The sequence below is a fragment of the Hylobates moloch genome, unplaced genomic scaffold (assembly GCF_009828535.3).
Source record: "Hylobates moloch isolate HMO894 unplaced genomic scaffold, HMol_V3 SCAFFOLD_3, whole genome shotgun sequence".
NCBI classification, from domain to species: Eukaryota; Metazoa; Chordata; class Mammalia; order Primates; family Hylobatidae; genus Hylobates; species Hylobates moloch.
The window spans coordinates 153,775,729-153,793,471 of NW_026652278.1; positions in this window are offsets into that span (position 1 = coordinate 153,775,729).

A 17,743-nucleotide genomic window follows, 5' to 3' on the forward strand; every position below is an offset into this window, starting at 1 on the left:
TTTATTCTTTTTTCTCTAAACTTCTCTTCTCTCTTCATTTCATTCATTTCATCTTCCATCAGCGATACCCTTTCTTCCAGTTGATCGCATCTGCTACTGAGGCTTCTGCAATCTTCGCGTAGTTCTCGAAACTTGGCTTTCAGCTCCATCAGCTCCTTTAAGCCCTTCTCTCCATTGGTTATTCTAGTTATCCATTCTTCTAATTTTTTTTCAAAGTTTTTAACTTCTTTGCTATTGTTTTGAATTTCCTCTCATAGCTCAGAGTAGTTTGATCGTCTGAAGCCTTCTTCTCTCAATTCATCAAAGTCATCCTCCATCCAGCTTTGTTCCATTGCTGGTGAGGAACTGCGTTCCTTTGGAGGAGGAGAGGTGCTCTGTTTTTTAGAGTTTCCAGTTTTTTTGCTCTGTTTTTTCCCCATCTTTGTGGTTTTATCTACTTTTTGTCTTTGATGATGGTGATGTACAGATGGGTTTTTGGTGTGGATGTCCTTTCTGTTTGTTAGTTTTCCTTCTACCAGACAGGACCCTCAGCTGCAGGTCTGTTGGAGTTTACTAGAGGTGCACTCCAGACCCTGTTTGGCTGGGTGTCAGCAGCGGTGGCTGCAGAACAGCGGATTTTCGTGAGACCACAAATTCAGCTGTCTGAAAGTTCCTCTGAAAGTTTTGTCTCAGAGGAGTACCCGGTTGAATGAGGTGTCAGTCTGTCCCTACTGGGGGGGGGATGCCTCCCAGTTAGGCTGCTCAGGGGTGAGGGACCCACTTTAGGAGGCAGTCTGTCCGTTCTCAGATCTCCAGCTGTGTGCTGGGAGAACCACTACTCTCTTCAAAGCTGTCAGTCAGACAGGGATATTTAAGTCTGTGGAGGTTCTTGCTGAGTTTTTGTTTGTCTCTGCCCTGCCCCCAGAGGTGGAGCCTACAGAGGCAGGCAGGCGTCCTTGAGCTGTGGTGGGCTCCACCCAGTTCGAGCTTCCTGGCTGCTTTGTTTACCTAAGCAAGCCTGGGCAATGGCGGGCGCCCCTCCCCCAGCCTCGCTGCAGCCTTGCAGCTTGATCTCAGACTGCTGTGCTAGCAATCAGCGAGACTCCGTGGGCATAGGACCCTCTGAGCCAGGTGCGGGACACAATCTCCTAGTGTGCCGTTTTCCAGGCCCGTTGGAAAAGCACAGTATTAGGATGGGACTGACCCGATATTCCAGGTGCCATCTGTTTCCCCTTTCTTTGACTAGGAAAGGGAACTCCCTGACCCCTTGCACTTCCCGAGTGAGGCAATGCCTCGCCCTGCTTCGGCTCGCGCACAGTGCGCTTCACCGACTGTCCTGCACCCACTGTTAGGCACTCCCTAGTGAGATGAAACCGGTACCTCAAGCAGAAATGTAGAAATCACCCGTCTTCTGTGTCGCTGGGGCTGGGAGCTGGAGACTGGAGCTGTTCCTATTCGGCCATCTTGGCTCCACCTCACTTATGTAAATTTCTGCAGTCAGCTTGAATTTCTCCTCAGAAAATTGATTTTTTCTTTTCTATTGCATTGTCAAGCTGCAAATTTTCTGAACTTTTATGCTCTGCTTCCCTTATAAAACTGAATGCCTTTAACAGCACCCAAGTCACGTCTTGAATGGTTTGCTCCTTAGAAATTTTTTTCTGCCAGATACCTTAAATCATCTCTCTCAAGTTCAAAGTTCTACAAATCTCTGGGGCAGGGGAAAATGCCTCCAGTCTCTTTGCTAAGATATAACAAGAATCACCTTTGCTCCATTTCCCAACAAGTTCCTCATCTCCATCTGAGACCTCCTAAGCCTAGACCTTATTGTTCATATTACTATCAGCATTTTTGTCAAAGCCATTTAACAACTCTCTAGGAAGTTCCAAACTTTCCCACATTTTTCTATCTTCTTCTGAGCCCTCCAAACTGTTCCAACCTCTGCCTGTTACCCACTTCCAAAGTTGCTTCCACATTTTCAGGTATCTCTTCAGCAGGACCCCACTCTACTGGTACCAATTTACTGTATTTGTTCATTTTCACACTGCTGATAAAGACATACTCTAGACTGGGCAATTTACAACAGAAAGATGTTTAATGAACTTACAGTTCCACATGGCTGAGAAGGCCTCATAATCATGGCAGAAGGTGAAAGGCACATCTCACATGGCAGCAGACAAGAGAAGAGAGCTTGTGTAGGGAAACTCCTCTTTTTACAATGATCAGCTCTTGTGAGACCTATCCACTATCACAAGAACAGCACAGGAAAGACCTGCCCCCATGATTCAATTGTCTCCCACCAGGTCCCTCCCACAACATGTGGGACTTCAAGATGAGATTTGGGTGGGGACACAGCCAAACCATACCAGTTGGATACCCTAGAAACCTGTGAATGTGAGAAGTACCGTCAAAGCCACTAAACCATGGAGGCGGGAGTTAAATGCAGCATAATCATGGCAATGGCTGACAAAGATATAAGTGGTGACCATTTTATTATTAACTTAAAGAAGGTAAATGGGAAGAAATTAAGACAAAAGGAAGTGTTATAAAGGCAAGATAGGTGGAAAAGATCTTGGTCAAGATCCAGGCAAATGTCAGCCAAAGTTCAACTGGAGTCTGTACCACATGCTAGGACATAGATGAGTTCAACTGAAGTCTATACTGCATGCTAGAACAGAGATGAATTGCGGGGGGCTGGGGGGGCGGTGTAGGCAGGCGAGCTTCAAATTTTCATTTTATAGAGGAAAATTGAATCTCAGGGAGATGGAGTTACAAGCTTACTGCACAGCAGAAGTAAGTCATTATTTTTCTTTATCTGTCATCTCTGCAATGGAAATCCTACCCATCCTTCAAAGATCAATTCAAAAGCCACCCTCTGTTACACACTTCCCTGTTTTTCCTAACTCCTGATCTCTTTCACCTCTGAATTTCTGCAGATTTTAGTAGTGTTTATGTAACAATTTCTACTTATATTTTGGTCATTTGTATGTAATGTCTTAACTTTCATAGTCTTCAGACTGTATACACCATATATGTGACAACGATAAACTTTTGTTGATATGAATAAATGAATGAATCAGGCACAGTAGCTCACATCTGTAATCACAACACTTTGGGAGGCCAAAGCGGGAGGATCTTTTGAGCCCAGGAGTTTGAGACTAGCCTGGGCAATGTAGTGAGACCTTGTCTTTACAAATAATAAAAAATTAGCCAGGTGTGGTGGCACATGCCTGTAGTCCTAGCTACTCAGGAGACTGAGGCAGGAGGGTCACTTGAATCCAGGAGAGACTGCAGTGAGCTATGATGGCACCACTGCTTTCCAGCCTGGGTGACAGAGTGAGATGTTGTCCCAAAAATAAATAAATAAATTTCAAGACCATTTAATGGACAGATTCCTTAGCCCCGTCTGAATTTAAAAGCAAAACAGTTTTATTTTGTTTTTCCTGGCTTACTATCCTGTTCCTGTTGCAGGCTGCTTGAACTCAAAGAAAGAGGCTCACTGATGAGTATGTAGGCAGGGAGGGCCTTCAATATAGCGTATCCTCTTGCTGGAGAGAAAAGAACAGGGAGAAAAAATGAAATGTACCCTGACCTCATCATTTTTTTCTCTTTTTCAGTAAATGACCTTCATGAATTCTACTTATTTTATTTCTCCCTGTTCCTATGAAACCAGAAGGTAAGTTTTTTAGGGTTTCTCCTCAGAGCATTCTATTACCTCCATATTATGATTCCAGTAAATAAATAAATTCTAGGGACCTTTGGTAGACCAAAGGCCAGATGATGTCAGCTTTTCTCTGCTTTCTACTTTGAGTGACAGTCAGGTAGTACAAATGCAGCCCAAACTGGGCTAGTGTGGTGTGGGGTCACAGGACCAAATTAGTCAAATGTATGGTAGCTAACTGATCATTTCAAAGTAAGAAAAGATGGATTTAAAACTTTTGCTATTATTATGATGATGGTAAAGGAGAAGTCATTATGAAATTACATTAAAAGTAAAAAAGATGGTTTATACCTAAAGGAGGAATTAAGAGCTCAGAAATAAAGATTTTTTTTCCTCTCAGTGAGCACTTGTGAATTTAGAAACCCCAGGAGTGAGTCACTGAAGATGTCCCAACAGATAACATATTGTTAATCTTTTTCTTCTCCTAGAAAATCCAATGTGAGAGACTAAAAATCTAAAATAAAGTCCACTGCCTATCAAATATCTGAAGAAACTAATGGCAGAACAGTGATGAGATCAAAACAAAATAAAACCATCAGCTGATCTAATTCCAAGAACTAGTGAGGGTGTGTTTTGGTTTCTGCAAAGTTCTGGAAAGCAAAGCAGCTGGTCAAATTCTTAACTCCTTCAGGGCAGAGCTGTGTTTTATTTTAACTGTGAATTCCCTTTAGCGCTCAGCCGCACAGAGTAGGTGCTTGGAACACGTTTGCTGCATTAACAGCGTTGAGCTGTACTTGGTATAGCAAAGGCAACCATGTGCCTATGTTAGTTCTCTCTCATATCAAGCCTTTCTGAATCTCTGCCAATCTTCTGGGTTCTTCATACTTCACAAATCGGTGACAGAAAAGCAGATGCCCTTAGTCTTTTGTACTATCTGTTCTAAGCCTGGGTTTCACAGTTACTTCTTGCCTTTTGTGTGTGTGTGCTAGTGAAAAAGTGATGACTTTTCTGGTAAATGATGTATGTCTCCACTGCCTCTAAAGACGCTACATCAAAAGACCTCCAGGACTCCTATTTTTCATGCCTAGCAACTATTATTAATTGGAATTCGGTCTCAGAGTTTAGTAATTTCATTCCCAAATCTCTGGGGTGCAGAGAGCTAGGCTCAGGGGTGGGGAGAGGTCCACGTTTGGCTGAAATACCTGTTCCTCTTGTTCCCACTCATAGGCCCGTTTCACATTAATGAGCCAGACAGCTCTGCCTAGAGAGCCTATTGCTTTTTTTTTTTAAATAAGTTTCTTGATCTTAAAAACATACATTTTATTGTTAAAAAGTGATTGTAGACAACCGTACAGAGTAAAAAGGAGGAGTGCTGCAATCTTTTGCCATCCTATCATTGATCTCTTTCACCAGAGGTCATTGCTGATAAAATCCTGACCTTCAGAGATTCAGACAGATTACATCACTGCCAATGTTTGAAAAAAGAAAAATCTTACATTCAAAATAATTCTGTCTGCATGCCTTCCAATAGTTCATTTTACAGTTTTGATGAAACACTGGTCAGGTACTGTAAAGGATCTGAAAGTTATTACTCCCAGTACATCCTGTGTGTGGTACAGACTGTCAAACGTACACCTTGTATTATTCTTCATACATCCTGGATTCCTGGGGAGAGGGTGTATGATGTGGGCGTGTTTCGTGTGCTTGATATCTATAAATATACTCAGAGGCTGCTCAAAGCTGCTCACTGTTATTTCAGCACATTCACTATTCCCGGTTTTTACATACACCCGCACCCTCACAAAAAAGGAGTAAAACTGAATTTATTTCTGCTGTCATGATCATGATTCCAGATAAATTGCTACAAAACTAGTCATCATTTTCTAGGTGTACCTCACCCCAAAGATACAAAATTAACTTCTAGTTTTTCAGCAGCAATGTGTAGAACACTCTGTTTCTACTCATTTTCTTGACCTCCTTCAGGGCTGACTTCTGAGATACTGACTTCTATTTATGCCTCCACCTGCCTTCTGCAGTTTGACTCAGGGATCATCTTCTTTTAGCTCATGACTCTGACTCCATTTTTCCGCTAAAGCGTTTCCTTTTTCTTTCTCCAGGAATCCCAGCCCACAAGTCTTCCACCCACTGCTGCCTGTACCCTGCCCTTGCAGTCTGCACTTATCTGGAGTATGGGACCTTGACAGTGTTCAGGGTGCATCATGATCAGCCCCTATTCACCCACCCAGTCTCACCTCCCATGGCTCTTTCTCATATGTAACATTGTGGTTAGGAGCATAGATTCAGGAGTCAGTGTCTGGGTCCAAATCTTGGCTTTTTTTCTTATAAGTTATGGGTTACTTAACACCATATGGACTTCATTTTCCTCATCTGGAAAATGGGGATCTTAGTCCAGTTACGAACATCACAGGGTTTTTATAAAGACGGTGGGTGGACTGTTGCAATAATCGCAAACCCAGCGAATCATGCCTGAAACCACGCTCTTGCGAAGTCCCCTTTGACATTGATTTTGGGTTTGGCCATGTGGCCTGCTTTGGCTGATGGCACAAGCAGATATTTGATATGTGCTTGCACGTTGAGTTTTGTACTCATTTGCTTGCTGGTTTTTGGAACTCAACCACCACCTGAAAAAGCCTAGGGTAGCCTGCTGGATTCTGAGAGATGTTTGTCTCAATGGACTCCATCCCCCAAGTCAACTGAGACATGTGGGTTGGGCAACATCTGGGACTAGCCAGCCCCAGCTAACTTGCCAAGTGATTGCAAATACATGAGTAATTCCAGCTATTATATGGAGCAAAAAGATGGACTGTGCTAGGTCAAATTGCCAACTCACAGGATCTTGAGCTAATAAATGGTGATGAAGTCACTAAGTTTTGGGATGATTTGTTATGAAGCCATAGTTAACTGATAGAAAGACAAGTGAGTTTTTACTTGGTACATGCAAAGTATTTAGAAAAGTGTCCGACATTTGGTATGTCAGTAGTTGTTTATTATTATTTATCATTAGCTTGAGTCATAGGGGTCATCCTGGAAACTCCTGAATAGGCTGAGCCTTCTTATGCTTCCATGCCTCTGCATATGATTACAGTTTCCAAAAACGCATTCACTGACTGCCTACCTCCTATGTGTCCCTCAAGAAGGGGGATATTTAAAATATTTGACAATTAGTATGGCATGGGCACCATTAATCAGAATCAGGTGTGTACCACCTAAATATCAGGTCTGCCTTCAAGACTCTGATGAAGCATCACCATCATCAGTCACCTGAATTATTGTAATACCTCATCAGATTTCTCTGCTTCTCTTCTTACATCTCTCCATCCTCACCCCATAATTTGCTCTAAACATGGTTGTCATTTTTTTCAATGGAAATGATCCTTTAAAAATATAGGTCAGATCATATCACCACACAGAGAATCAAAACTGCAATGGTTCTTCGGTTCACTCAGAGTAAGACCTAAGGTCCTTGCAATGGTTCACAAGTCCTGCAAGTTCTGAGTCTTCCACTCCTGCTCCTTAGCTCTCTGATTTTTCTCTCCTTCCTTCACTGTGCTCCAGCCACACTGGTCTTCTTGTTCTTTCTCAAAAATCCTACCTTAGAGATTTGGTTCTAGCTGTTATTTCTGCTCGAAATGCTTGTCCTAAAAGAACACACTTGCCTAACTACTTCACTTTTTCCAAGTCTTTGCTCAAATACTTCTCAATGAAACCTAAACTGACTATTAATCTGTAACCTGCTCCCTAATGTTACCCTACACTCTCACTCTCCCTTTTACTCTATCACCTTCTGTAACAGTCAGGAATCCCCCAGAGAAGCAGAACCAGAAGGATATATATATATATGAATATATATACACAGAAGGATGTGTGTGTGTGTGTGTATATATATATATATATATATATATCCTTGCAAGGAACTGGCTTATGCAACTGTGGGGGCTGGCTAGGCAAACCAAGATCTGTAGGGCAGGCTGTCAGAAAAAACAGACTGAATTCCCAAGCACAAGCTAAGGCTTCAGTCCATAGGCAGAATTATTTGTTTTTTAGGGAAACCGCAGTTCTACTTGTAAGGTCTTTCACCTGACTGGATCAGGCCCATCCAGATTTCTAGGATGATGGTCACAGCAACACCTACACTGGTGTTTGCCTGAATAACTTAGGACTATAGCCTGGCCAATTGGCACATAAAATTGGCCATCACATCTTCTAATATACTATATAATTTTCTAATTTCTTATGTCTATCATCTGTCTCCTTCACTAAAATAAAATTTCCATGAGCATTGGGGATGTTTTTGTTTGCTGATACATTTCATAGTGAATATTCAGTAGATGTTTGTTGAATTAAATAGAAACATCACATCCCCAGGAAGTCTTTTGACTACCCGCTGTCCCCAAAACAGACACCTACCTACCCTAAGTTAGGTGCCAATCCTCTTCTTTCTACCTCCTATTTAGCTAAATCCATCCACTTTAATTAGACTGATTTAACCTCATTCCAAGAGATTAAGTAAAGAACCAGGAATAACTAAGCATCTTATGGTTTTATTTATTTAACTTATTTATCTCTTTGCTCCCATTAGCCTCCTATTTTGCATCTATTCCTTTATCTTTCTTCTACTTCTTTCTTCTACTTCGAATCATTAGGAAAAATAAAAAGAAGGATGCATCACGATGAAATTTATAAAAAGAAGCCTTACACTAAAGGCAGTGTTGACTTGTTTGATATCTCCACCTATAGAAATAGTCTTTCAATTTAGCAACATGACTCCATTTATTTTACCAGCATTTATTAAGCACCAAATATGTCAGACATTGTATAAAGTACTGAGACCACGGAAATAAAAATCAATGTCACTGCCTTCAAATTGCTTATAATCTTTAGTAATTGTTAATTATCATATATTATCAATCATATAATTATTGATTCCTATCAATTATTTATTACTCATTAATTAAGACTTTATTAGTTAATTATTGGTATACACAGTGTTTGATATTTAAATCGGCTGTTGACATTGAAAAATTAGGCCAGGTGAGGTGGCTCATGCCTATAATCCCAGCACTTTGGGAGGCCAAGGCAGGTGGATCACCTAAGCTCAGGATTTTGAGACCAGCCTGGCCAACATGGTGAAACCCTGTCTCTACTAAAAATACAAAAATTAGCCGGGCATGGTTGTGGATGCCCGTAATCCCAGCTACTTGGGAGGCTGAGGCAGGAGAATCGCTTGAACCTGGGAGACAGAGGTTGCAGTGAGCTGAAATCGCACCATTGCATTCCAGCCTGGGTGACAAGAGGGAAACTTCATCTAAAAAAAATGGAAATATTAAAATATTTTACATAGAAATCAGAATCTCTAGCTTCCCTTGAAATATCAAAAGATGTAACAAAATGGCCTGCATTTTTACGTAGCATAAGCAGCTCAGATTTGAGGCATGAGCTCTCCATTTCTAATTCACCATATTCACTACTTCTCTGTATTGCTTCTCAACATTAAGGTCAGATATCAGTTGCTATTTATCACCTTACACCTAGCCTGATTCGTTATTTAGCTACCTTCCTGGCCTCCTGCATGGATTTGGTTTGTGGATCTCTAGTCTAGTTCGTTGTATTTGATAATACACTACTAAAACACTTTTTAACTCTGCAAAATAATTCTGCTTCTATGATATAATTTGATGTTCATAACAAATCTAAGATGTAGGTAGGCCAAGTATTACTGGTTCCATTTTTTACACAACGTAATGAAAAATTGAAGTGGTTAATTTACAGATTTGGAGTGTAGTGGTGGTTCTAGACTTTACATGTCCTCCTTAGCTACCTTAAGTCTAAAGGGTATTGCAGAGGGATTTCACCCCCTTCCTCACTTTCCTCAGTACAAGATTTTAGACTGAAGTAGGTCAACGATTGGGAGGAGCAGAAAAATGAACACAAAGTTAAATTTGGAATTTTAACTATTACTCAAGACTGAGTTGTGGCATTTTAGGACTAAGTGGCTGGGGGACTTTTTATTATCTGAGAGTCACGAGCCTGTTCAATGTTTCATCTTCGGATAGAAAAAGATCACACCAATGAATACATGTGGAAAGGGACAATGGAAGCAAAAATTGAATTTTTCTGTGCAATCAAAATGTGTCATATTTATTCAGCTTACCAATTACACACAGAGATGCACACACACCACACACACAGAGACACTTTTTCTCTTTTACATACATAGGCTCATACTGTATGCAGTATTTTTTATTGTTGTCGTTGTTGAGACAGGGTCTCACTCTGCCATCCAGGCTGGTGTGCAGTGGCGTGATCATGGCTCATTGATCCTGGATCTCCTTGGACTCAGGTGATCCTCCCACATCAGCCTCCTGAGTAGCTGGGACTACAGGTGCATGCTACCATGCCTGGCTAATATTTGTATTTTTTTTTTTTTTTATAGAGACAGGGTTTCATCATGTTGCCCAGGCTGGTAGTATTTTCTAACTTACTTTTTCCTTTCAACAATATGTCATCTTTTTATGACATTAAGTTTTCTTATACTGTGTCAGTTTTAATGGTCCCATAGTAGTCTACTATATGGTGGTTTTATAATAATATTTATCCAGTGACCTGTGGGCCAATTTGGTTTTCCAATGTATTATTATATAAATAAGTTGCACTAAATATTCTTGTAGCTGACTCATGTGCATGTATGAATACTTCTTTTTTTATTTTTATTTTTTGAAAGTGAGTCTCTGTTGCCCAGGCTAGTGTTCAGTGGGGCCATCTCAGCTCACTGCAACCTCTGCCTCCCAGTTTAAAGTGATTCTCCTGCCTCCACCTCCCAAGCAGCTGGCATTACAGGTGTGTGCCACCACGCTTGGCTAATTTTTGTATTTTTAGTAGAGACTGGGTTTCACCATGTTGGCCAGCTGGTCTTGAACTCCTGGTCTCAAGTGATCTGCCTGCCTCGGCTTCCCAAAGTGCTGGGATTACAGGCTTCAGCCACCACGCCTGGCCATATGATTATGTCTTTAGGATGAATTCCTAGAAGTGGAATTGCTATATCACAGGATACATCTATTTTTAAAATTTTGATGCACATGTAATGACTCCTTAATCAATGTCCTTCCTTCCCAAATCTCCCAACTCCTAATTAGGTCTAACTACTTCAGCCAGATAAATCTCACTAAATACCATACTTGAGTATTGTACTCCCTTGTTAAAAAGTCTCAGTGGTTTCTAGCTTATTAGATAAATTTAAAAGCTTTGGGGCTGTGGGGGGAGGCCCAGGGAAAATATCTCATCTTAACTTCTTTAATCTCACTTACCGCTCTTCAATTCCAGTTGGGGCTGACCTATAATTTCTGCCAGGTCCAACGTTTCTATTTTTTTTCCCCCTACATGAGGAAGCTGCTCCCTTTTCTTCTCTGCTAATCTAAATCTTATATGTCCCCTGAAGTCCAGATCAAATTATACCTCTTCCAGAAAGTGTTACTGGAATAATCCCACCCCCAAATTATCATTGCACCCATAAATCATATTCCTCTATAATTTTAGTATGTATATCCTAAAATTTCCTCGGGGTGGGCAAGCTGTTTCTGGGCAGGTTATATTTTGAATCTGCCTCCATAGCAAACATAGTGCTAAGTTCTGAATCTTGAAAAGGACTGTAAAATTGTACAATGAGTTACTGGAGAAAGTTCTTGAATACTCCCTGAATGCCTTTAAAATCGGTTATACTCCCATTTGAAATTAGGTAAATGGACTAACTGAGTTTCAAAGAGGCTTCAGCCATATTTTTCTAAGAGCATAACTATAATTAGTTATCGATGAAGTATGAATCATTTTCAGCTGGCCCTGTGAAAGATACCTCCACTTACTCACAAAAAGTATTTGGTATGGAATAAGGTATGAGAGAAAAATCTCTCAAAGATGATTTAATCACCACAAGTACCAAAGTAGTTGTTGGTGGTCACATGATGGATTTTGAAAACCACATAAGTGAGGTTCCATTGTATAGAGATATTTTTATTCATAGCTTATGATACAAAACTGAACCAATGAATTTTCAAATTATCCTAGATACTGAACATTAAGAAAAATTTTGATTCATTTGAAAATACATAAATTATTTTCATTTCACCCCCCCCCAACTATGGTGCTTCACTGTTCCAAAAGTACTACACATTCAAATAAACTGTAATTATGAACACATATAGCTTCCCACAGTTAGAACTTTAAAAATGAATTGTGTTAAATAAAATGCATGTTGCTGCAATATTTAAATATGCTTTAAAGTAAATCATTATTATAAGTAGGTATGTAATTACTATGGCTTTAGGAAGGTTTAACTGGGAACTAAAATACAAAAGAATAAAATTTCTGCAGCTTTTGACCAAAATACGATGAATAGTTATCCACCGTAAATCTGCTCTCTAATCCCTCATTCCAGGCCTTCCTAGATGAGGTAACTGGAATGAAAAATCATAGAGAGAAAAAGTAAAATTTGGAACAAAAGATATGAAAAATAGAAATAGAGAATGTAGAAATATTAAGAACTTCAGGCAATGTAAAATCCAATTTTTTAAAAAAATGAATCTTTACTGGAGGAATAGTGGCTTTGAATCTATCTCCCTAAGGATTAGAGGAAAACTAAGATTTCCAAAAGAGTGGCTGTGTTTTGGTCAGAATGGAGGAGGAAGTTGTCTGTGGTACTAAGATGCAATGTAGTACCCACTTGGCACTAGGTAGTCTTTAACCTAATGCATTAGTCAACCTTCTAATATTCAAGTTTTTCCCTGAAATTTGTATCATTTTAACTCGTAGATGTACTGGCAACTGGCAGCTGAGCTCTCCCTGCCTGGGTCTCCCACAGCTACAGCAAGTTGGCAGTAAGCCTTCCTTAGCAGCTGCTAATGGGCTGAAGGTACCTACAGTGTGATTCCACTTACATGAAACAAATACAAACCCACCTATTTCCATGTGTACCACATATGTATGCAACTACGCAGAAAAATGTTTGAAAAGATACACTTAAAACTGTTAACATGTGCTACTTCTGGTGAGGAGATTAAGGGAAAGGTCAATGAGAACTTTCATTTTATGGTTTGAATTTTTACTATAAGAATGTAATCATTTTATTTCCAGTAAAGCCTTGTGAAAAAAAAAAGAATGTAATCATGTATTATTTGCTTTGAATTATTTTAAAAATTAGCAACCAAGAAAGCAGCCCTGGGACGCTAGCCAATGCCCAGAGCAGTGTGAAGAACAATGTAGTTGACCACAGAAAGCTGCATAACCAGTTTCTTCAGGGCCCAATAACTTTATGAGAGTGAATCTATCTTTGTACCAGGTGTCCTTGATCTGGCTAATCTACAACTTTCCGCCGGACATTTTACTGGGATATCTTGAGGTTGCTGCAAACTCTGTAGGCCTAAAACCACACGCATCATCATCTATCCCATGTGACTTTCTTATTTTTACCAACTCTATCATCATATTTTCAGGCTACTTCATCTTCCTTGCCCCCCATATCAAATTAGTCACTGAGTCATGTTTATTCCACCATTGCCATTTGGCTGCTTCTTTTCATTTGTGCCACACTGCACTACTTCATGCTTTTACCATGGATAAACTTTTTTTTTTTTTTTTTAAATGGATTCTCATTCTGTTGCTCAGGCTGGAGTGCAGTGGCACCGTATCAGCTCACTGCAACCTCTGCCTTCCAGGCTCAAGTGAGTCTCATGCTTCAGCCTCCTGAGTAGCTGGGATTACAGGTGTGTGCCACCACACCAGGATAATTTTTGTATTTTTTAGTAGATACAGGGTTTTGCCATGTTGGCCAGGCTGGTTTTGAACTCCTGGCCTTAAGTGATCCACCCACTTCAGCCTCCCAAATTGCTGGGATTATAGGCCTGAGCCACCACACTTGGCCCACAGATAAACTCTTGTAATAGTTTCCCAAAGAATCTTCCTGTTTTCAGTCTCTCCCAGCTGTCATTAATTTTGTAAAGCAATGCCAGATTAAAACTCTTACAAGTAGAGTTTGTTTATTCTACAACCTGGACACACACACGTATGCACGTGCACGCACACACACACACGGACTTAACCCCTCTAATAATTGTCTACTTATTCCACATACAGCCTGAAAAGATTTATGGAATCTGATGTTAACATTAATAGCTTGGCTTTATTTCTTAACATTCTATTCTTGGATTATTTGCCTAAAATCCTCCTTTACTATCCACTGAACATATTCTCTTTCCCCACTATGTACTTTTCTTTCTTTTTTTTTTTTTTTTTTTTTTTGAGATGGAGTCTGGCCCTGTCTCCCAGGCTGGAGTGCAGTGGCGCGATCCCGGCTCATGCAAGCTCTGCCTCCCGGGTTCACGGCATTCTCCTGCCTCAGCCTCCCCAGTAGCTGGGACTACAGGTGCCCACCACCACGCCCGGCTAATTTTTTGTATTTTTAGTAGAAACAGGGTTTCACCGTGTTAGTCAGGATGGTCTCGATCTCCTGGCCTCATGATCCACCTGCCTTGGCCTCCCAAAGTGCTGGGATTACAGGCGTGAGCCACCGTGCCTGGCCACTTTTCTCTTTCTTAAGTGCTCAAGTCAGAGTTTATCTTACTCGTGAAGACTCTGTTGTCTGGTATTTTTGTTTAATTAGTTTTATTTATTTATTTTTAAATTATTATTATTTTTTTTGAGATACAGTCTTACTCTGTCGCCCAGGCTAGAGTGCAGTGGCACCATCTTGGCTCACTACAACCTCCAATTCCCAGGTTCAAGTGATTCTTCTGCCTCAGCCTCCCAAGTAGCTGGGATTACAGGAGCCTACCACTATGTCCGGCTAAGTTTTTTGTATTTTTAATAGATACGGAGTTTCACCATGTTGGCCAGGCTAGTCTTGAATTCCTGACTTCAGGTGATCCATCTGCCTCAGCTTCCCAAAGTGCCGGGATTACAGGCGTGAGCCACTGTGCCTGGCCTAGCTTTATTTATTTTTTAGAGACAGGGTCTGGCTCTGTCACCCAGGCTAGAGTGCAGTGGCACAATCATAGCTCACAACAGTTTTGAACTCCTAGGCTCAAGCAATCCTCCCACCTCAGCCTCCCAAAGTGCCGGGATAATTAGTTTTATTTAAAATTTGGATTTATTTTTATCACTGAAGATGATTACAGTTATCTTAAGGGGACAATCCTTGTCCTAAGTTTCATATTATTCCTAACTGCTCCCCCGGGCGGACTCACCTATCACAGTGTAATCATCAAAGGAGGCATTCAATAAATTTATTGGCTGATTGACTCACTGAAATCAAAGAAAATTTCTCTGTACCTTCTTTATTTCTGGGGACCATTGTTTATATGCTTCCAAAAGTAAAAAAGAATAAATTTGATACATTGATGTAGCCATATATCTATTAAAATGCACATTGCCTGAATTTTGAGTTGGAATATATGTTCCTGGAGGTAAACGTTTTGGTTGTTGCCAGTTCATTCATTCAACAGTATTTCTTGAATGTATAATATGTGTTAGGTATTTTGCTAGGCCTTGGGACTGAACAGACTAAAATTCATGCCTTCATAGAGCTTACATTCCAAAGAAGAGAACAGACAATACATGAAATAAATAAGTAAGACACAGAGTTGGTCAAATTGTGATAAGTGCTTGGGGAAAAAACAAATCCGAAAATAAGTTTAGGAAGTGTTGAGGGTGCAGGGGGAGTGCTAGTTGCAATTTAAAATAGGGTGGTCAGTATTTTCCATATGTGACACAGAAAAAAAGTTGATATGTATATCTAAATATAATACAATCAAGATTGGCTTGAATCAGTTTGCCTCAGAAAATATGACTTGGAATATTTTTCTCATGATTTAATTTTAGTTGGCTTTTAACAAAGACTTCAAAATGGCAGCTCAGGTTCATTTTTAGTTCAATGAAGAATAGTTCTCATACATATGCAGCCTGGATTTAATTCTATTTCTTGGGTTGGATTATTACCAAGATCTTAACAAGGAAAATGAAGAAATATGGATGCCTCAGGAATTGACTAACCACTTATATCCTGCATTAAACATGCTTCTCTGCATCCAGAAGCTGACTAGTACCAGATTAAGAACTAGAAAGGATTTCTTGGCAAAGGACCCTTTCTTGCAAAAATAAATCCAAGACTTGGGCTGAGCTCAAATTTTAGGATTTATGTGGAAATTCAAGACTTATCTTTTTGTATTAGCATGTGAACAATTTGAACAAGTAATACAAACTCCCTGAGGTATGGTCTCAAAAGGTCTAGAGTTTAAGAAGAATATTTTTTATCTCCTATACTCTGCATTGTCCCTTATCAAAGTAAAGCATTCATTTCACAGTGTTATTCAGTAATACCTTTATTAATGAAAGACACATTTAAACATCACAACTTGTAAATAATTTTGTAATTAAAATAATATAGATGACATGGGAATGCATTCTAGGATGGAGAATAGGGGTAGGGTATAAAGATATTATTCAGCTCAAATAATACCAGTATGAGGTTACCCCATGTCTAAAAGCCATTTGTTTTAAAGTGTAGTTCACTAATCATTCTGTTGGCTGATGTCTGATCATTTCTAAGTTTTGATTAGGGATGGAGAGAGGACACTGGAGACCTGTAGAAGGTGTCAAAGGTGAGAGATGTATTGACGCATGAAAAAAGAGAAGAAAATGGGAAAAATGAGAATGCCAAAGCAAACTTATTTCACAATTTTGCTTAGGGCCTGTGCTATTAACAGTCAGCTGTAATGGACAGCAGAAGCTGTGGGGAGAAGTTTTTGTGTATGTGCGGATGCATAATTTCAGATGAATGACAACAACCTAATAATGCTTTGCATAATTTATCAAGAATTTTTACTTGCTTTTTCTTCCCCCCAGCACTGCTGACTGTGTAGAAAGATGTTCAGTCCTAGATAATTCTATAATGAGGAATTACATCACCAGACTACATAAATAGATACCATAAAGCTATATATAAGTAAAAATAGATTAAGTAAATTTCCTTTAAAGCACAGAGAAACTGCTTACCTGATATACATTAGTGTGAAACCTATTTTTGGATACTTCCTGTACCAATTCCAACAGATTTTCAATTAAACTTTGCAGCAAACAATTTGCATTCATTTCTCCGGGAAGCTCAGATACAGGGTAATGGGAGGTATGCTGTGCTGGAAGTAAAGTTGCTATCTTACAGACTACACAAACAAGGAGGCAAGCATTTGAAGAGTAAATTGGATTCATGGAAACAACGGACTCCATCAGTTTCTATTGATCTGGAGCACAAGATGCACATCACCCCATTTGACACCATAAAGCTTGTAATACATATCTTAATGTATTGACAGATCCATTTGCTAAATTGCAAAGTATCAAAAGAACATTTTGAAATGCTTCTTAATATATTATACTGCTAAGTTTCTCCTAAGTCAAAATATTAAAAGCAAAACCCCTAATTTAAAATTAGTCAAGCAACTTAAACTAAGTCTTTAGGATAGAAAATGCGACTTTTTAGAAGGCCTTTATTTTCTTTAGTACCTAATTTTGAATGAGTGAATCTTTTCATACTTGCCATCTTTGCACTGGAAGGAATTACAAATATAGCATCTAATGGTTTTGTATTCTTCGGTGAAGTTAAGTCTTTTCTTTATAGGAGCAATTCTTAGCTCCCGGATACTTGCCATGAGATGTGTTTGTGCCTGCCATGTCATGTCATTAGTTCTATTGCAACATCTGACTTCAGCTCAATCTAACGGATTTTTGCCACTAGCCACTGTCACAGACTTGTTCATCTGAGTGGTTCCATTTTCTTTACAAGTGATACATTCCAATTACTTACATTACCTTTAGATTATGGTTACTAATATGGTTAAGGAATTGTTCTATCTCAACAGCATAGCAGGCAGATGGACTTTTGTAAGATCTCATTCCTCTGCCAAGGGTGTGAAGGGCTCAGCTAAAGAATGATGAAAACGTGGGTGGAGGTAATAACCTAAGCAAGGGGAGGTCAACACCGTTGCATGTTCAGTCAGACCTTATGTCAAGGGAAATGAAAAAGAGAAGAGCTTGGTGGTCTTA